General features: G+C 49.5%; 1 protein-coding gene across 10 annotated transcripts in view; it reads left to right on the forward strand.

Moving 5' to 3' along the window:
* PPP6R3 (protein phosphatase 6 regulatory subunit 3) overlaps positions 1-21,905 on the forward strand; it is a 1,896,334-nt gene that overhangs the window by 1,048,261 nt on the left and 826,168 nt on the right. The window lies entirely within an intron of this gene.

The raw sequence follows: 21,905 nt of genomic DNA on the forward strand, positions 1-21,905 counted from the left end.
CTTTCATGTTAAGTCTGGTTGCGTCAACCTAACTGTGCCTGTTTTGTGTACTCATTGAGACTCAATACTTAAACTGAAGCTTGGCTCTAAGTACCTGGCTAATCTTTTCAATGATTTTGGTGCAGGGGTCCATGCGTTTATGGTGATAGTACTGCCTTTTTTCTTGGTGTGTCATTAAGAAAGCTCCATACTAAAATTATAAAGATAAAACAACTACAACATTGCTGAACAGTTAAATATCCCACTGCCGGGTAAAACCACAATCTCTCAAACCAGGACCTAAAGTTCTCATGCCATGCAAAGTAACTGTATCTCCACCAAGAGAAGTAAAAGTGTAAGGGAGGGAAAAGGTGGCGGTGAAGACAAAGCAGGAGCTGGAAAGATGTTCAAAAAGACCCATTAGGAAACCATCTCCAACCACAGAAGAGTACAATCCATCTTAGTAGGAGTCCTCTTTGAAGCCTTCTAAAAACAAATGTAACCATCTATGCTTTTAAAAAAAGAAAGCCTTTTTTTTGTAAATCAAAATTTGTTTAGCAGAGTTCTATGTACATTCCGGAATGCCCAATACCAAAGGAGGTTTTTACATCAAATCTCCTACATCAATTCTCCTGTTTTCCTACTGAAGCTTCTTCTCTAGCGAACCCGCCTTCTTTAAGATGGGCTCATGCTCCCATGATCTTTCCCCTAGTTAATTCAGCATGTGGTTTGGATGCCCTGATGGTAACCTGTACGCTCTTCACCACCAATGGACTAGAGTTCATTCCAAGAGCATTCGAATGATCTTCCAAAAGGTATTCATTGCTGTAGGAAGCTGGCTCTGTATATACTATACCAAAGTAAGGTATAGTGTGCACAGAGTCCAGGGAGTGCCTAGAGGTATAGCTGAGGCTAAATTAGGTAAGTACGGACAGCTTGCTTTATGGTAATGTGGGCGAGCAGTTAGGCTTATCCAGACGGTGTGTTAAGCATTTGTTTTAACCCAATCAAGGAATAATGACACATACTAAGACAGGATCCAGACCGATTTAGGGAAGTATAAAAAAAGTAGATTTGTTTTATTTTAGAACCAAGCAGGACTTATACTTTCAAATGCAAGATTGTTCAAGGAAATGAGATTGCAATTGTTACATGTTTGTAAATGCTTTGGAAACGGTTTAAATTACACTGCAATTACTTTTCATCACTCTTGGATTACTTTTGGATTACTTTAAATACCACGCCTTAGTATCTCTAAATACAAGGTAAGTACAGCTTTTTATACTTTGCAATAGAATTTTTTTCTTCATACAACACAGTTCAACACTTTTGTAGGCCAATAATCTCTTTACATGGGTTCCTATGGGAAAAAGTGTTGGCGGTTTCACAGGTAAAGTACCCAACTTACGAGGGTGAGTTTTGGGGGTTGAGGACCAAGGTTGCCCAAGGTCTAGATGGGCACTGGGGTGCACAGAAACAGAGCGCAGGGGCCCAATGTTAGCCAATGGGGGTAAGGGGCCCTTCAGTTAATGACTGCTTATGAGCAGGCCACTTGGGTGTTGGAGCTAAGCTCCTGGAGTTAAGGTCAGCACTGTAGAGGCTCACGACCAGCACATGAGCTGCACCACTAGCGGCACTGGGGCGGCTGGGTGCAAATCTGAAGTTGGTGACCCTGTGTTTTGCAATGGAGACCTTCAGTTCTGTGAAGTTGCTGCAGGCTCGGGCAGGGAGACTTCCTAAAGGCAATCACAGGCTGGAGTAGTAAGTTGGGATCTTGGGGATGCCTGGGCATAGTCCGTTACGCCACCCAAGGCTGTGGAGCGTAATGTGCAGGGGTGTCTTCTGGCATTGGGTTCTCTTATCAACTCCAGTCGCGTCAAAGGGGTGTGCAGGTTGGGACCAATGGATCACTTCCTTGGGGTGGATATATCCCGTATTATGCCACAATGCAGTGGGAGGAGTTAGGAGCCTTTTCCTAATTGTCTGAGTCTCCTCATCTTCAAAATGGAGGATACTGAAATGTGTGCTTCACCTCGCCTCCCCCACCTTAGGTGTGGGGTTTACATAGGTGGGCACAACTCTCATCCTAGTTTGGTTTTCCTGATGATTCTCCCGGGGCCCAGAACCAGTGGAAGCCAGTTACTGAGGGCAGCAAAAGGCAGCGACAGCCTCCAAAGGCGGCAGGGCTTTGAAGCTTCCCCTTCGTGGACGCAACCCATTTGGGGGAGGAGGCATGACACCTCTGCCCAGGATGGGCTTTTGTTTCTGGACCCAGAGAGCGGAGGCGCTCTACCCAGGGGTCCAGAAACCTGTCTGGTGGTGGAAAATGACGGGCAGCTATTCAGGAACAATACCAGGGCTGGTTGATTATCAGGGGGCATCTCTAAGATGCCCGCTGAGTGAATTTTACATTAAATCCCGCACTGGGATCAGTATGCCTTTAATGTCGAAGACGTTTTCTAGCAAACTAAACCGTATCCATTATAGAGCTGTGGAGTTCTTAATGACCAACTCCCAGACCATATACTCTTTATGGGCTTGCTACACCTACAATGTATAAGACTAGACTTAGACACTATAGGGGTACGGGGCTCATGCCGCTGTACCCTCAGCTTGGGCTGGTGAACCCTGCTAGAGGGGTGACTTGCCTCAGGCAGTGTATTGCAGGCATGGAACACAGGGATGTGTGCCATGTCGACTCTTCACTTTTCTCTGCACCAAAACACGCTGCCTGCAGTGGCAGTGAGTGTGGTAAGGTATAGGGCCTCTAAGGATGACACAATTGGTGCTGCAGCCTTTGGAGGCCTTCCCTGGCCACAGGACCCTTGGTACCCATGGTACCTTTTTCAGGGGTCTTATCTCTGACCAGGGATGTTCCTATTGTGGATACAAAGAAACAGTCTTGGGAAAGAATACAGGCACTGGGAACCTGATTGACAGAGACCCAGGGCACATCAAGTCAGGTTGCACCAGTTGCCAGGCAAAACGTGTGTGGGGGGTAACCATGCAAAAGGGGCACGTTATTACAATTGCCTCATTCACGCTTGGCTGCAATTAATGTGTTTTTCAGGCGATGTCCTGTTGTACCTTATGGACATGTTCTTTGATGGAATAGCTTTCATGGGGACAATGCAGATTCCAGTCTGGAGCAGTTCAAAGAGATCACAGGCCATAATGCACTCCCTGGGCTTATCTGCCCCTCAAGGTGTCCAGCCTTTTCTTGGTACTGGCCCTCACCTACCACACTGTCTGTTTTGAGCAAGTAATCATACTCCCTGTGGCCCCAACTGCCAAATCTTTTTGGCTTGGCTTTCTTAGAGCATAACCACTTGTTTGGAGTCAGGATCCAATGATTCTTTCCGGGTTGGCAGGCCATTACATCTACCCTTCATGGACACTCTCTCAGCTTCCACTGACCCTGGACCGACTGGTAGAGAACCATCTGTCTGTTTTACAGTAGGAAGTGCACACCCTTTTGGCCAAATGGCCGATCTAGAGACTGCCTATGCCAGAAGTGGACTGGGGTCGTTATTCTCTCTACTTGCTGGTGCTAGAGAAAGACTGGGGCCTTTGTCCTATTTCAAACTTGTGCCCTATCAATGCCTTCCTCCGAAAGGACTAATTCACAATGTTTACTCTGACGGATGTCATGTCTGCCTTTTTTTTTTTTTTTTTTTTTTTTTTTTTTTTTTTGCAGAGCGCGAACTAGACCCGAACTGAATCAGGTATCAGAGCGCTTTACATAGCACCAGTTACGTTACATGAGGACACGCATTCATTTTAGGCACGGGGAGATTAAGTGATTTGCCCAGAATCACAGGAGGTTTTTTTAGGCGTCGTTACCGAGACTCGAACCCAGATCCCCAGGTCCGAGGTTGAGCGCCCTAGCCGTTAGGCCAACTCCTCTCCCCTCAACCCTGGAGACTGGATGGTGGCGTTGGATATGCAGAACACCTATTTCCATAGTCCCTTTTTGTAGGTTCATCTGCTGTCCTTCTGGTCTCTGAGGGAGTCCAATCTCCTCAGCAACCTTCTGGAGCTGAGGGCTATCTGCTTGGCATTGGAAGCCATCCAGCCATCCATAAATCAAGGGGAGGCTGGTACAGGTGCTTATGGACAACACTACCGCCATGTTGTATTGGAACAAACAGGCCGGAGTGGGGTCACGGACCCTGCTCCAGGAGGCGCTGCACCTCTGGAAATGCCTGGACCATCAAGCCAATTTTAGGTCTCGCTGGAGTGGACTGCGCACATGCGCAGTCTCGCTCACGAGATTTTGTTTTTTAGGAGCTTACACAAGCGGGCTTTCAGCCCCGCCCCTCTTTCCCATTTGCCGGTGTCCCCGTTTATGCTAAATGGTGGTGAGCCATTGGGATAGAGGTTAGTGTGACGTACACTTTTCACTTTTTGAGCCGTCCCACTTGGACAGGCTCGCCTGACTTCCTTCTGCCGTAAAAGGTTTCTTATCTTTATGGGGCCAAACACATGGCCCAAGAAAGATAACAAACCTTTTACGTAAGAAGGAAAGCAGGCCAAGGCCGTCCAAGTGGGACGGCTCAAAAAGCGAAAACTGTAAGTCATGGTGAGTACTTGTTGTCCAGCCTGCCTAGTAGCATGACGTGGAGGACTACAACTCGCGCTATGTGGGTAGGAAACTAAATTATGTTACCTCAGCAGCGGGCTTTCACCAATAATGTTAACTTGACGTGTCAGAGCTGGGGAAGTGAAGGAAGTTTTGATAAACATAAAGAGTAAACAGCCAGTCCTGCTCTTCTCATGACCCTTCTGCCAGAAGTTCTTAAGCTATGTCAGGGCACACCTCAGAGAGGTGGGCACGGGGATAGATCTGATCGGCTGAGCACGGTTTGCTTTTCCCTGGGTGCCCAGTAATTCTGCTACGGTGTGTACACTGCAGACGCACAGATATATACATCACGAGAGGCAGCTGAAAGACTAGCCTGTAACTGAGGGCGTATTAAAGCGGATAGTCAGAGATAAAAACTGTATGTTTTTACTACCCACAAGTGTTGTCTGCTCCGGCAAAAATATAGGTGTGCAGCCACAGATTCCGGCAGAGATTGGCATAAACCTTTCTGTATAAGCCGCGGCTCCAGCTCGCCTCCTCTGGCGTGCCGCATTGAACGCTTGTGATCGCCGGCTATTGTTGGGAAGATTTCTACTTCGAGAGCGGAGGGAGTTTAGTGCATCCGGCAATTAGCATCATAACTAAGATTTACCGAGTCTTCTGCAACTAACGGCACTTGAAGGGTCGTTGTGTACAAACGGAGCAAAATAAGTTGGCATTTGATAACACCGACGCCGTGCAGGAGGAATGGAGAGTGGCTAGTCACTCACGGAAGAAAAATGGCAGGATTTAGCAAAAATGCACTTTCACGGCATCAATTCCGATTGAGCACGCCCGGCCTTTCATTGCCTACCAGAGGTGACATCAATCCTCATTGGAAGGTTGCTTCCTTAGACGAGCAAGTGCTGGGTAGAGTAAAAGGTAGCAGGCAGGCAAACCTCAACAATAAAAAATTGAACACCTCATATTCAGGGGCAGTAATGAGCAATGCAAATGGCGGTGCCGTTCAGGGAAAGCAATTGTTTCTGTGTGCATGTCAGCAGTTTAGGAGAGAGGCAGCATCTTCCGAGCTATCCTTATTGCTCACCTCAATCATCAGTAAACATGTCAGATAGTCATCATGGCTTAACGTCAGCAGGGTGAATCTATGAATAGAGATGTGGCAGACCGCTAGGTCCACTTTTCACTTCACAAGATGTCTCCGGAGATGCATCAATAAAACAGAGTGAGGTTTCTTCTGAAGCTATGCAGCGTCCTGGAAGGGAGTCCTATCGCGTTATCCACCTCTGATGGGGGCTTCCCGCTGATTATAGGGGCAAAGAGAGGAAAACATTTGTGCAAAGAAAGACCTAGAAAAAAAATCAGTCCCCCAAAGTGTATCTGTGGTTCGTTAGTGAAATGCATTATCAGGAGCCTAGGCTCAGTGGCAATAAACACACCCTGTGCCTTTCAAGGGAAATAATGAACAGCACCCCTGCTCTCCAAGTAATATAGGCACAATTTTCAGACCGTGGTAAAACGGTCTTGCGAGCCCAACTTCCCCCTCACGAGCCAGGAGTTTACAAGGGAAGTCATCACCCCAGGCAAACCATGTCCGAGAGCGCCAGCGTTGTCCGAGACATCCTGGGTGCAGTGTCTGGAAAGTGGTAGCACCCATCCCCCGCACCCTGCCCAATGAACACAGCGCGTCCCCCCCAACATGCACATTTGTTTACTCTGGTGGAGGGCTGAGCAGGGCTCGAGCGATAGATCAAGCTCCCTCTCACAGCTGATTTTGTGGCCTTGTTGCCTATGGCTCACGCTTCACCCTCATTAGCTTACAGAAGATGGAAAAAATGAACTGGCAACTCACCCCCTCCCCCTGCACTCTCTAGCCAGTCTTTGGAAATCTCTGGTGAATGGTGCGACTCAGAGCTTTGTCGTCAACACTTTAAGCCCTTTCACGCAGTCCTTGGTGCCAGGCGGCTCCATATTTTGTTTTTAGGGCGTCTCTCCCTCAGAGATGAGCACCACAAGCAAGAGTTATTCTCTGCAGGCAGAAGACTGAAAGCCACCTTGGCATTAAGCACCTGTTGACGTTTTTCACTTGTGTTTTTTCCATCTAAGATGTATATTCTAATAGGTACAGACTTCAGTCGCTTTGTCGATCTTATGGGAGTGGGTTCTTGATGCACGTCTGTAGATAAATGCACCCTACTGTCACCACATGTCAGCATTTTTTTTTTTTCATACACAATTTTAAATTATTTCCACAATGCCCGTGTTTGTATTTTCTAAACAAATAAGATAAAGCGCGTGCAAGGGCGAGAAATGGATTACGGCCCCTGGAGGGAGGCGCTCACGAGGGCCGCTCCCCCAACTCATGGAGAGAAAGAGCATCGCTGCAGCAGCTTTTAGTTAATGCTCCGTTAAATCATTTGTCAGTGAGGGGCAAAGCAACAAATGGATTCTCCGTTCAGAGCGTCGCAGCCGTAGTCTCATCTGCGCTAAGCAGCATTAAACATCGACGCATCTCCCAGCGCACAATACAGCCCTGAACGATAACACAACTGAAGCATGTCTGTGTCATATCGCAAATAATTTCTGACACCTCACCCTACAGTTGCAAACGCCCGATAAATACAGGAGAACTCCACAGAAGTAGACAGTCTTAACACCAGAGATGCTCTTCAAAATGCAATTCACTGTAAATGCCCTAACACTGCAGTGGTAGAATTGCATAATTCCCGTGGTCTTTGCTCCTTCCTGAGCATGCTACTAATCGGACGCCCACAACTTAACAGAACGTCCATCTTTCAACAACTGCCTATTTTCGCTTGTATTCACCCCAACCAAAATGCACTACAGAAGTGTTACAAATCCAGGGTTTATTTCAGCAGAGGACTTGTGGTTAGGTTATTCAGAAGGCATTTCCGACTGGGCGCAGGGTACACTTCGTCTTGCATTTAAATCAAAAAGTCCTTGTTACTATGGTATTACAGTGGCATTTTATTTGTATGGTATGGCTCTAACAAAGGATTCTGGCTGCGCGGAGAGATTATGTTAGATCTCATATTCAGAAGAGGGGTGTCTGGGCTAAATAGCTTGCCATGGTTGAGGTAGCAACTTCGGCGACTTAAGTGATCTCACTCCTGTATCTGCAGTGATTGTAATCTCACACCTATCTAAATATTTTTAATGCATTAGAATAATGTGATTTAAAAAAATCATTAATAAAAGCCAGTACCATTTACAATACTAAACTCACACTAGCACAAATGCAATGCAATAGATTTTTTAAATGAGCAGCTGGGGGAAGTCTTTCTCCCTGTGCCGTAAAATGCTGTGCGCTCTTGCAGAGGCGTTGTGAAAGTGTAAGGTGCTTGTGTGAATGCACCTCACTGGGAACATAAGTCGAGTGCCCGAAGGGCGTCGCCAAGCGTGAGCAGGCTATCCTCTACATATTAAAAACAAGCATTGAAAATGCAATAGGTCTTACCTTTGATTAAGTTAAAGCCTTTTATCTGAAAGAAACAGGTTAGTATTAGATTCCTTACCTTAGAATATCCCAGGCGTCAGACTGGATCCGGAAATTTTTGTGTAGCAGTACCCTTGCGCGTCAGTAGGAGTCGTCTGCGGCTCCGCGTCCGTCGTTGGTGCCGGGATGACGTCGCCGGAGTACTTAGACGCACCCTCGCACGCTGACGTCAGTTCTGCTTTTTTCCGCGCCAGCAAACGCCGATCCGGAAAAAGTTGTACCCTAGTCAATTTTTGACTAACTTTTTCGATCCTTTTTGATCATCTTTCGAGTCTCTCGACTCCGGTGCCAGTAGGGATGCCCGGGTTCAAACCCTGCGTCGATTGCAACCGACTGATGTCTGTTTCCGACCCCCATCGCCGGTGTCTTCACTGTCTGGGCCCAGACCACGACAACAGGTCCTGCTCTGACTGCCGGGCCCTGATGTCTAAAGCTAGACGGCAGCGGTCCCGCAAGCGTCTCGAGCTCCGGCAGTCAGCCCTGCGGCGCTCGAGGTCCCGGTCCGGAAGGAGGTCGAGGGACCGGTCGCGGGGCCGGAATCACCATAGTTCCGGGAGTCGTCATCAGTCTTCGGGCTCGAAGTCCTCAGGTAAGAGGCACAAGAAGTCGAAGAGACATCGCTCTTTTGACTCCCCCCCGACGCTCGCGCGACGCGGCCGGGGGTTCGGGCAACACCACCCCCGCGGTTCCGCTGGAGCCGCAGGCGTCGCAGCCTGCTCCATAACCCCGGTCCCTGGGCAGCACGCGACGTCGGAGGAGATCGAGGCCTTCCTCACGGCCATGAGGTCGCTCACTCCTCCGTTGGGTCCCCCAGCAGGCCGGGTGCTTAGGACCCGGCGCCGTCGAGTACTTCGGCCCCGACGCCATCGGCGACTTCGTTCCTTACGCAGCAGGGCCCCGCGGGATCAGGATCGCCGCCGGTCGACCTCACGACATCGCCGGCGCCGGCCCCCAGGGTGTCGCCCCCGGCGCCGTCCCAGGACGATGCCGTCCCCGGTCCTACCCTTGATTCGGGTCAGGCGCCGCTCTCGACGCAGATGGGAGAATTTTACGTCTACGACCCGGCCCCGTCCTTTGAGCCTGATTATCAGGTGATGAGTGACGAGGGGGATTGGGAGGGGTCCGAGGACCCTCTGACACGTGAGTGTCAGTCTTTTCAGGACTGGACAGGTGAGCTTGGGGAGGCCAGTGGTCGGGACACTTCGCCCGACACTGGTTTTGTCTCCCCTCCTACCGTGGCTATGGAGGAGGGTGCTGCCTAGAGTGTGGTGCTGACGCGGGCTGCCAAGGCCTTGGGCCTTGAGCTCCCAGTCGCGGCCGTGAGAACTAACCTCCTCAGAGGTCCTTAAACCGCAGACAAGCTCGGCCGAGCCTCTGCTGCCTTTTAATGAGGCCTTGTCAGACGTTCTTCTGGGCACTTGGCCCAAGCCCGCTACAGGTCTGGCTATAGATAGGAACGTGGCCAGGCGCCACCGCCCGGCGCCGGGCGACCCTTGCTTCCTGTCCACACACCCCACTCCCGAGAGCCTGGTCATCCAGGCCTCTTAACTCTCAGACCGCATTCCTGTCGGCTCCCCCCGATCGGGAATCCAAGAGGTATGAGCAATACGGGAAGAAGGTATTCTCCTCCCTGAGTTTGGGATTGCGGTCAGTCAACACAACATGCCTCTTGGGCCGTTACACCAACTCTCTGTGGGACACGGTCGTGGATGTGCTGCCACAGTGTCCGGAAGAGGCCCGGACTAAACTCGCCCAAGCCCTTGCAGAGGGTCTAGATGCAGCACTCTATTCCATCCGGTGTTGGCTGGATACCACGGACTCACTGGACAGAGCGATGGCAACGATGGTGGCGATTCGTCGCCACGTCCTGCCGGCCCACCGGCGTTACCTGCGGTTCACAGTATGCCACAAGCACTTTCAGTTTACCGTGCTCCCCTTCGGCCTTACCAGCGCCCCACGGGTGTTCACGGAAGTGATGGCGGTGGTCGCAGCTCATCTGCGCAGGTTAGGGGTTTCAGTCTTCCCCTACCTTGACGACTGGTTGTTACAGGCGGGCTCGCCCTAGACAGTAGTCAGCCACCTCCAGACTGTGGCCGACCTCCTGCACCTGCTGGGGTTCTCCTTCAATGTGCCAAAGTCACACCTGTGTCCCTCTCAGAAGCTCCTCTTCATCGGAGCGGTTCTAGACTCTGCGCAGTTTCGGGTTTATCCTCCCGAACAGCGGGTTTGGGATATTCAGGCTCTGATTCCGATCTTTCAGCCTTTATCCCGCGTCTCGGTCAGGTTAACGCTGCGGCTTCTGGGGCTGATGGCCTCCTGCATCCTTCTGGTGCAGTCCCGGCTCCACATCAACCTTCTGGAGCTGCGGGCGATCCGGCTTGCACTGAAGGCATTACTCCCCTCTATCCGGGGGAGTGTAGTGCAGGTGTTCACGGACAACACCACCGCCATGTGGTACTGCAACAAACAGGGTGGGGTGGGGTCGTGGACCCAATGCCAGGAGGCTCTGCGCCTCTGGCAGTGGCTGGAACATCAGGGCGTGACCCTGGTGGTTCAACACCTGGCAGGTTCCCTGAACGCCAGGGCGGACGAACTCAGCCGTCGGTGCATGATGGATCACGAATGGTGTCTGAACTCGGACGTGGTGCAAGGCCTCTTTCAGCAGTGGGGAGAGCCTTGGTTAGATCTATTCGCCACAGAAGAGAATGCGCAATGTCATCAGTTCTGCGCCTTGGAATTTCCAAGGCGGCACTCGCTCGGAGACGCTTTTCGTCGCGAGTGAAGCTGCGGTCTGTTGTACGCCTTTCCGCCTATACCACTTCTGCCCAGAGTGCTGAAGAAGATCAGGCGCGACCGGGCCCAAGTTATCCTTGTGGCTCCGGACTGGGCACAAAGATATTGGTATCCAGAGCTACTAAGCATGTCTGTCGATCCCCTGATTCGTCTGCCTCTTCAGGAGGACCTTCTGTCGCAGCAGCAGGGGACGGTCTTCCACCCGAACATGTCCAGTCTCCACCTCCATGCTTGGAGATTGAGCGGCGACAGTTAAGGCCTTTTGACCTGCCTCCTGACGTCTGTAATGTAATTCTGGCAGCCAGGCGTCTCTCCACAAAGTCTGTATACGCCTGCAGGTGAAACATTTTTGTGGCATGGTGCACAGCAAAGGCTGTGGATTCACTCTCTGCCCCCCTTTCTGAGGTTCTCCTCTCCTTTCTTTCTCTTGCCCAGCAGGGCTCTGCTCTTGGCACTATCAAGGGCCACCTTTCTGCCCTTCCCGCCTTCTTGAGGCTACCTGATCAGCCTTCTTTGTTCAAGTCCCCGATTGTTAACAGATTCTTGAAGGGCATCACTCATATGTCCTTTCGTGATGCCCCAGTGGGACTTGAACCTGGTTCTAACTTACCTGATGTGCGCTCCTTTTGAGCCGCTTCATAATTGTCCTCTCGTCTTCTTACGCTTAAGACCGCTTTCCTGGTTGCCATCACCTCTGCCAGGAGAGTGAGTGAGCTCCAGGCTCTTTTCTCTAAGCCTCCTTTCCTTTTTGTCCATCCGGACAAGGTTGTGTTGCGGACAAGACCCTCTTTCCTGCCCAAGGTAGTCACAGCCTTCCACATCGGGCAGTCCATCACCTTGCTCACCTTCTTTCCGCCTCCGCATCCCTCTAAAGAGGAAGAGCGGCTCCACCGTCTGAACCCAAAACGTGCGCTGTTATACTATCTAGATCGCACACGCGAGTTCCGGGTGGATGACCAACTCTTTGTTGGTTACGTGGGCGCTAAGAAGGGACGGGTGGTGTACAAACTGACCATCTCTCGGTGGGTCGTGTTGTGCATCAAGGCATGCTACTCTTTGGCTAAGAAGGAGCCTCCTCTTGGGCTGAAGGCCCATTCCACTCGGGCCACGGTGGCTACTACTGCCCTGGGCCGGGGAGTCCCTTTGCAGGACATCTGTCAGGCAGCTACGTGGGCCTCGCTGCACACGTTCGCAAGACACTACTGCCTGGACAGCCAAGTCCGGAGGGATGGCTTCTTTGGCCGTTCCGTCCTCCAGGACTCTGGCGTGATCATTGGTTCGCAGACCCACCGGCGGGGTTGGTATTGCTGGGGTATCTATTCTAAGGTAAGGAATCTAATACTAACCTGTTTCTTTCAGATGCACAAGTTATTTACCTTCGCTAACGATATATCTGTAAGAAACAGTAGTTAGTATTAGATTCCTTACCGCCCCACCCATCCTCCCCGTTCTGCGAACCGATATCTAGGGTTAAGGTCATCCCCTTTCAGGGCCCTAGTTTCATGGCATCAGTGTTGGTTTTTATCATGGCTCTGCGTTTCTGGCGCGGAAATGCTGTGTATAAGAACTGACGTCAGCGCGTGAGGGCGGCGTCTAAGTACTCCGGTGATATCATCCGACGACGGACGCGGAGCCGCAGACGATGCCTACAGACGCGCAAGGGTACTGCTACGCAAAAATTTCCCGATCCAGTCTGACGCCTGGGGGTATTCTAAGGTAAGGAATCGAATACTAACTACTGTTACTTAGATATATCGTTACCGAAGGTAAGTAACTTGTGCGCTTTGCCAATGGTATTTTATAGCAGAGCAAATGGCTTTAACCTAATCAAAAGTGAAACCTATAGCATTTTCAATGCTTGTTCTGGTGGCAAACCACCTGGCAGGATCCTTGAATGCCATGGCGGAAAAACTCAGGTGTCATTGTCTAGCGGATCACAAATGGCAGTTGTAGCCAGAAGGGGCACAAGGTCTTTTATTGAATGAGGTGATCCATGTATCAATTTATTTGCCATTGCCGGAAACGCACAGTGTGAGTCGTTCTGCTTATTGGACCTTCTAAAGTTTCTCAGTCGGAGATGCGTTCTGCATGGGGTAGAACTATGGACTCCTGCGTGTCTTTCTGCAGATACCTCTTTAGCCCTGACTTCTAAAGAAGATCAGGACAGACTCTGCCCAGGTCATCCTAGTAGCTCCGGATTGGGCACGTAGAGTTCTGGGCATGAGCATCTGTCTTCGGGTGAGGCTGTCCCTCTGGGAGGATCTGCTGTTGTAGAACCAGGGCAGAGTTTTGTACCCAGGCCTTTCCAATCTCCTCTTTCATGTTTGGTATTTGACCGGTGACAGCCTAGCACCTTCAACCTTCTTCCAGAGGTAGTTATCTTGACAGCCTGACTTCCCTTGACAAAAAATGTATATGCCTGTGGTTGGGACACATTTGTGGTTTGATGCGTCACACAGCAGAGGGACTCTTTCCAGATTTTTTCGTTTCTCCCTCTGTCAGGAAAGCTTTGCTTTGGACACAGTTAAAGATGATCTTTTGTCTCCATCTGCCTTTTTACATTTGCTAGAACAGCCTTCATTATTTAAATCACTGGTTGCTATGTACTTTTTTGAAAGGTCTGCAACATCTGTTACATCTTCCTTTTGTCATGTCAGGTGGACCTTAACTTTGTCCTCCCCTATTTTATATGTGCTCTCTGACTGTGTTCCATCACATGCGTGAGCTCCAGGCTCTGTGTTAAACTGCTGTACACCACCTACTTATCAAACTAGTTATGTGGATGATAGCATCCTTCTTACCGTAAATCTAGATGCAACAATCACCCTACTGGCATTCTGTTCTCTCCCGCCCCTTTGAGGAGAGACTCCATCACTTACACCACAAAAGAGAAAGGCGCTTTTATATCCGTAATATCCTAAAACACCAAAAGGACAGTCCGCTAATTGTGGTGTTCGCTGTAGTGAAAAAAGGCAAGGCTGTGTAGAAGCAGACCTTCTCTCGCTGCATCATGCTCTGCATTAAGATCCATAGTATGTTGGCCAAGCTGCAACCTCTAGTAGGACTGCAAGTTAATTCCCCTAAGGCTAGAACTACTACCACTGTTTTGACTCAGAGTTCCTATGCTGGACCTCTGCCAGAGCCCCCTGTGTGAACATCACTCCATTTTTTTACAAAGCACTATTAACTGGCCAGCCTGGTTTGCTGAGAGGGGCATTTCGCCCACTCGGTGTTGCAAGTCGTTTTTTAATTTGAGTCCTTTCACAGACCCGCCTCCAAATTGGTGCTGCTTTGGTATCTATTCAGAAGGAGGGCATCTACTCTTAAGAGTCTCAGTCAGAACTAGTTACTTATCTTCGGTAATGCTCTTTCTAGAAGACAGTCTAACTGCAAATTCTTCATTGTACCTGAGGGTGGGCTGAATTGATGTTCAGTACTCTTCCAGGGGATCCTCATCAATAGTCATAAGCACTGAATATTCCCGGCCATGTGCGGGACCCCGGAAACAATATAAAAATATATATATGTAATAAACACATATCTCGCTCCACATATATGTACGTACATATATTATTTTTCTCACACCAATGCAGCTCCAAAACTGAGGCTAAAACAATGTAAACACACATGTACATGTACTGCAATTAGTAAGGAAACAAAAAACACATTAGGTCAAATATCCCTTGAACTTTGTGTTTTAATGAGTGAAACCACTCATAAATCCTGAAAATTGCTTATAAATAGACATTGTTAGCCCTCAGGCTGCATTGTAAAACAATAGCATTGAAAATGAAACCATTTTCAACAAAAACTGGCACCGTGCCTTTAAGGCAGCCATGACCCCAGACTTCCCATCATGCCTCAGGGGTGACAGTTAGGTAAGTTGTTCTTTCCGACTCCTTCAGTCAGGACCCTGGTGAAACAGCTCACTTTCTTTTTGACTTTCTGTCAAAAAATATTCCTATAATCTGCAATTTTTTACTTTCACTCGACGTCTTTTTGAACTAGGGTGTTACTGCTACCTTTATTAGGCCTAAAAAATGTGATTTTTCTGTCAAAATGCCTTCCCTCTTTGACAAATGCCCTTCATGTGGAAGGAAGATGGCCAAGACTGACACTCATTCAGTGTGTATCCTGTGCCTACCAGACTCTCATTCTTCGAAAACCTGTGAATACTGCCAGGTTTTATCACCGAAGAAGACGTCTTCAGCGTCAAAGATAAAGGTACCTCCGCTACAGAAAGAGCTCGACGGCGAGCCAACTGACGTCGAAGCAGCATCGTCATGCTGTGACGTCGAGGCATTCTCCGTCGACGCCTGACCACCTGCGTTCGGCGTCGAGACAACCTCCGTCGTCGACTGGTCGTGGTAGTTCGACGTCGAGGGAGCCTCTGCCGACACATCGTCGATTGACGTCGAAGCAGCCCACGTCGATGCCTAGTCAATGGCGTTCGACGTCGAGGCAGCCTCCGTTGCAGTCAGATCAGCGGCATTCGGCGTCGAGGCACCATCTGTCCCCGCCAGAACATCGGCGGTCGGTGTCTAAGCAGCCTCTGTCGTCATCGAGCAGGCATCCTTCAACGGCGAGACGCTCTAGGTCGAAGGAAAGATCGGCGTCGAGGAGATCGCGGTCGACGTCGAGAGACCGTCTAGTTGATCGTCGTTCGTCGTCGTCGAAGCAGCCGCCGTCGAAGGATCTGCGGAGATCCAGGGAGCGGGACGACTCGCATTCAGCGTTTCTCTCTCCTGCAAGAATACAGGAGAGGTCGCCTTTGAAGCTGGTGGTGCAAGAGATGGAGTGTGAGTCATTGGACCAGTCTCACCCCTAAGGTCTCCACTGGGTTCCCCAGGATCAACATCGGCTGCGGAGGTGGAACAATCACCGATACAGGATCCTCCCGTCAAAAGGAGAAGGGTCTCGGAGGAGAGAGGTCGGTCGAGGTCTTCCTCTAGACGGTCACTGGTGAGCCTGTCCTCATCCTCCTCGGCATCTCGAAGTGGCAGATTCTCGGATGGGGAAATCAGCTCTTCGGATAGAGAGAGGTCCAAGTCCCCTGCAAAGTCGCAGCAGGATCAAGCGGATCAACCTCCTCCACGTGCACGTTCGCCAATGAAGGATCGCACCCTGAAATCTCCTACAGTTCGTCTTTCCCCAAGGTGGTATAGCCCTCTTCACCACTGGGCCAAGGACAAGGAGACGGCGGATCGGTTGAGGGCGTATCAAGATCAAACCTCCCGCCGCAGAGAACGGTCTCGGTCTAGAGTGCACTCAAGTAAGAGAAGATCTAGCCACAGAGATCGATCTTGTTCTAGAACGCGCTCAAGTAGGAGAAGATCTAGGTCCAGGCGGACTCCTAGCTCTTCAAGTTCATCGAGGACCCGTTCTCACAGGAATTACTCTCCGACGCTAACAGACAGCCCACACTCGATAATTTCTCCAACGGAGGATATTTTCTCGTTCCAAGACATCTTGGGCAGGGGAGCCCTGAAGCTAGGAGTTCCTATGACAGCTCCACAGGTCAAAACGACGGTCATCTTCGAAACCCTGCAGCACAGAGCGGCACCCAAACCTTTATTGCCGTTGGTCCCGGGTATCATGGATCCGGTGAATGAAGTCAATCCCAGCGAGGATTCTCAAGAAATATCGTTCTCCCGAAGAGGATCCTCTGTTCCTCAAGTCCGACCCACCTCTAGATTCGGTAATCATTGCGGCGGCTAAAAAATCCAATGCGGTAGCCTCCTCATCCACGGTACCGCCGGATAAGGACAGCAAGTTACAAGACTCATGGGGGGAGAAGAGTGTGTAACACCTCAGCCTCTTTCCTCAAGGTCTCCAATGTGGAAGCTCTACTGGGCAGATATGATAGATCCCTGTGGGACTCGCTTGAGAGGTTTTCTACTAAACTGCCTCAGGAGGATAGAAAGGATTTTGAGGAGATTCTGATGGAGGGCAGTCAAGTCTCCAATCAGATTATAGGGTAGGGGCGGCGGCAGATGGAGCTATTCTGGCTGCGCATGGTTATGCGCATGGAATCACAGCGTAGAGATCCTCATGGTTGCGCCTAACAGCATTGAAACCCGAGGCTCAAGCCAGAATACTAAACCTTCCTTTTTCGGGCACATCTCTCTTTGGGGCGAGTGCTGATGAGGAGATGCAACGGATGAAGACGGAGTTAGACACCAAGTTTTCTATGCTTTGGAAACCCTTGCATAATTTAAAGTTTAATTAAACAATAATTCCATGTTATAAGAGTAATGCAGAATTACCAAAATTCTCCATATTCCGCCGGTGGAATTGAAACCTCTGCGCGGGCCTAATTGTCCCTCCCATCTTTCCCATTCTGTTCATTGGACTCTATCCATTAATTAGATCCAAAGTCTAGGAATCTGTGCACTGGTCACGAGTTAGTTTTTGGGGCTTGTCCTCTCTATGTGCGGACATCATTGAAAGAAACTGATGTCAGTGGCCTGGAGTGGTGCTTATATAGGCTCCATTTATTTCTAGAGTGTAATGGTGTATGGTACAGAGCCTCTCGGTACCCCCTCCTGGCTGCAGAGGTACAGCTGCAAACGTTTCCTGATCCAGTCTGACGCCTGGGGAATATTCAAAAGGCTAACAGTTAGTGGTTAGTCTGTACCATAAAGAATGTTACCTAAGGTAAGTAATGTTTATTTTGTAGTCTCCTGTAAGCTATTTGATTTTTGCAAATTGCTTGCAGTGTTAATAAAAAAAAATAAAGGCACTCGATGTTTTCTCCTGTTAATATCTAACTTTCTCCAGCATTGGATCTTTCAAAATTCACATGCTTTAACATTTTGCGTTCATCAACTAGAAATCCCATGATATTGCAATTAACCATTTAAAAATGACCATAGGTCTAACTACAGCACATCTACACAATTGGAAATAACTCAAACGTCTGCCGGTTACTCCCTCTAGCTGCCAGCATGACTCAGATTTCTACTGTTCTTCGTTGTGAGGAAATGGGATGTATAGTTTGAATGGTTGTGCGACCTCACCTTGTAATGCACTTACCAATCCGTTTAGGTTTGGTTTTTCGAAGCTTCAATTCAACCTGGGTAGTTCTGACTCTAAGCAGCAAGGCTTATACAAAGGAGCAAATGTAATTGAAGAAGAAATCTACAAGGTGCTAAAAAGATCCAACACCAATATATAAAAATAAACTATTTTTATGAATTTTTATTTACCAGAACTGAAAAGATACACTGGAGGTTTCCGGAGATGTAGAATGTATAGGGTATCGTAAACCAAAGCATTTTACTCAGCTGTGAACAAGCTTTGGCAAACTCAACAAATTTGACTCTTGAAACTTTTTTACTAAAAAGTTTGGGCTAGTTGCAATGTGCTCACTTGGAGCCTCTTTAGCTGACAAACTCCTGTAGGGTGCCAGTCGGAGACTAGCAAGGTCCTTGAACCCTTACCTCTGCAGATGAAGCAGTCTCCATCAGTTCTAGGAACTTTTATCCTTTTCAGGGCTCTCCTGTGGAAGTGGTTCGTATGCATGAAATGAAGGATGCTGACGCGCTCAAAGGATGCTCTGGATGGGATGCTGTCGACGGTGTTTAACTGCGACTTAACTCCTCGGTCCACAAAGGGGTGGCAGTGTTCCTAGTGACAAGGTCGACGTCCCTTGAAGTCCTCTTGTCTCTGGCAGAATTCCAGTCACCACTGCACTACCTGTCGATGTGTATCACAGCGATAAGACAATCATTCTTGGGTTGATAACTTGTCCTCAATATGTCCCAGCTGCACTCCAAAAACAATACTAGGCTCAGCGAACTCTAGTGCAATTTTGTGCATTGGGTCCTGGTCCCTGGTGCTGCATGGTGGCGGGTTGAAGACTGTCAGCTACAAACATGACTCTGCATGCTTCTTCAGCTGTTGTGGCCCTGTGCTGAAAACAGGAGGCCAGTTGGCTGGCCCTTGGAATCTATTTGCTTTTGCTGGGCTCTGGAGATGACTTCTCCTTGAGCAGGACACAGCAGGCACAGCCCCCTCCTTTGCTAGCTAGCACATACAGTCCATGACTGTGCAGCGTCTCATTATTGGGAACTTGGTGCCGCAAGGCAGTCCTCCTTCCAGTCCCATCGTGTTGCACATCCCAGGTTGCACAATTCTACCCACTACCAACATGGCAAAACCCCTATCTCTATATTCAGAGCTCCTTAGCCCACCCCCAGAGATGTGGTTCCCAAGGGGCTACACGCCTGGTAGAATTGGTTTGACAACTGGGTTCTCTCCCCAGTGCCTGCCTGCCTGTCTGCCTAAACAATAGAGTGCCCCTGTCTTCAGTGTTGCCCATTTGCCCTTCAAAGAGGGCTTCTCCTTTGAAGCTCTCCTTTTGAGATAACACCGCATGATTTCCTTCATTAGGGAGGTAACACATCTCCCCCATGCAGGCTGCTATTGTGTTCTTTACTGGGAGTCGTTGGCACATCTCCCCAGGAGAGCAGGAAGCTGTCTGCAGGGCAAGCCTCGTGTAAATCCGTAAACTGGCACTGGTAACCTTGGGCAACTAAAGTGGCAACTTCAAAAGTTGCACTTTGCCCACAAGTGACATGAAAATGTATTTAATCATTAAATCTGATTTAATTAACTAATTCTTTTGATAAATGACCAACCTTGGTAGTCCCATTCAGAAGTTAGCAGGACTGGTGTGTCAACCTGTAACTATGTACTTGCCAACAGGGATACTAGCCTTTCCACAGTAAAAATGATAATTTAGTCTTTTTACTGCTGGAACATGTAAAAATGCAGGTGCCACTTTTTTAACATTCAGCATGCATTAGTGTTTGTTAGGCCTGCCTAACAAGCAACTACATTAAATGGGAGGTTTTGCCTTTGCCATTACTTAAAATGTCAAAATTGAGTTAGCAGTTTTAAACTGCTCTTCCAGTCTGCAGTGGCAGACAGAGAGATGTTCACCTCTTTGTACTTGTGGGGGCACAACTAGTGTTGCAGTTTCCAAGAACCAGCTCCACCTACAGGATGTAGGCACCCCTCGTACCATATACTACTGACTTACGAGTAAGTCAGGTGGTTATGCTAATTGAGGAGAAGCCAATTAAAAGTACACCATTTTAAGCGTTCGAGCACATGCATTGGTTTCTGATTAGCAGGCCTCAGGACATTTCAGAGCCATTACACCAATACCAATTAGTTCAAATGGGGGTGTAGGAGAGTAGGGTCTGCTTCCTATGGTCACCCCCACTTTTTGCTTTTGCTTTACTGGTTTTCGACTTAGATGTGGCTGTGGGCCTGCTAATCAGACCCACAGCCCAGATGCACTCTCTCTAAATTCACACCATGTACTCTAGGTACATCCACAATTGGGAATTGGTTCACCTTGTCAGCCGCTGTAGAAGTGTACCCTAGGTGCTCAGGGCATGGGTGTAACCAAGGCCTACCAGGGGCTGCAGCATGTATTATGCCACCCCTGGCTGGCCACTCAAACTGACACAACTGGATGATCACTCAGCTGGGGCAAGGTCGTGTAATCACCCCTTGCTTAGGTATAGTATTCCTATACCTACCTATATATAGACACATAGTAACCTATAAGTCACTCCTATGGCAGGCCTTGACAATCCTTGAAGCAGAGTGCTTTGTTATGTGTGAGATGGTGCCCTAGCATGAGCTGAGCCTGTCTGCATCTTTCGGAACCATGTCCTTATAGCTGTTCTATGATATAGCCATACCATATACTCTTAAGTGCATTATAGTCCTCGCGTTTAATGCTAACTTTGGTTTGGCTTTATCCAAACATGTTGTGTAAGGTGTCATACACTTTGGAATACTACCCCCTCGCCAATTCTGGCGATGGGGGTAGCATTCCACCCTTCTAGAGGGAGAAGACATGTTGTTGCTGACTATCCCGGTTAAAGTTAACCAGAGCCCCAGCGTCACAAAATGGACGCTGCTGCCACAGACACAAGTCTGACCTCCTGCTGCTGGGAGTCCTTCCAGTCACGGAGGTTTGGACAATAAGTTTCCTGCCTGGAGAGGTGCGAGCACCACCCCAGACAGGACTTTGTGTATTGGGACAGGGAGGGCTGAATAGAATGAGACACTGCCTGGGGCACACTAGGTGCTCCATGCATACCCCAGTTCAAACCGGTCGCTGGGGCTCTCCAGCCCCAGCTCTGGCGCGAAACTGAACAAAGGAGATGAGGTGTAACCACCCCCCTTCCTGGTCCCACCCATAGGAGGGACCTAGAAAGTAATCCAGCCCCTTTTAGTTGTATAAAGATAGGAGCTGAGTCCTAGGATTTTAGATTAATCCTGGAATGGAAACTTGACCATCGACGTTCTGCTGAAGACTGAAGAATCTCCCTTGTGGCCAAGGAGTGACCACCCTGGGCAGCCAGGCACCATCCAGCAAATCAACGGCTTGCTTTGTCGACGCTCCCACCGGGACCCGAGCACAGAGCCTGACAAGACCCAGACTTCCAGACCTCTCTGACCCTCTCTTCACGTCTGCAGCATAGCTGAGATCCGTGGAGGCGACGAGACACGTGGGACCGGAAATCTTGAAAAGTCTGCAACTTGCTAACTGTGCAGCTCCTGAGGTATCCTTGAAGCTGTGCACTGGGGATTGAGGTGCCCCGAATCCGAGCTCCACCTGCACCGAAGATAAGCCCTCCACACTCCACGAGTTCTGCGTGGGGCCCTTCTGCTTGTGTTCTGCTCGACGCGTTGTACGGTTGCTGGCCCGTTGGCTAGTAGCCTCTGTGACGACAATCCTTTTGAACCAACTCGCTGGTCTGGTTGCTCCAGACTGGCCCCAGCCTCCCTGCAAAGGTGAGGCCCCTCAGACCTTGCATCAGAAGCCTTCTTTGAATCCTGCGTGGGTTGCCTTTGCCAAGGCTTGTTGACTCCAATCCGGCAGTCGACCCCTCCATCTGCGAGAACCTTCGTGGGACAGCTCCTCTTCAGCATCTGGTCGTCCTCGACGCCTCCTGGTCCGCGTGGCTGAAGAGACGAGCTTCACGACAGCACCTGATTGTTCCT

The sequence above is a fragment of the Lissotriton helveticus genome, chromosome 3_1 (genome assembly GCF_964261635.1).
Source record: "Lissotriton helveticus chromosome 3_1, aLisHel1.1, whole genome shotgun sequence".
NCBI classification, from domain to species: domain Eukaryota; kingdom Metazoa; phylum Chordata; class Amphibia; order Caudata; family Salamandridae; genus Lissotriton; species Lissotriton helveticus.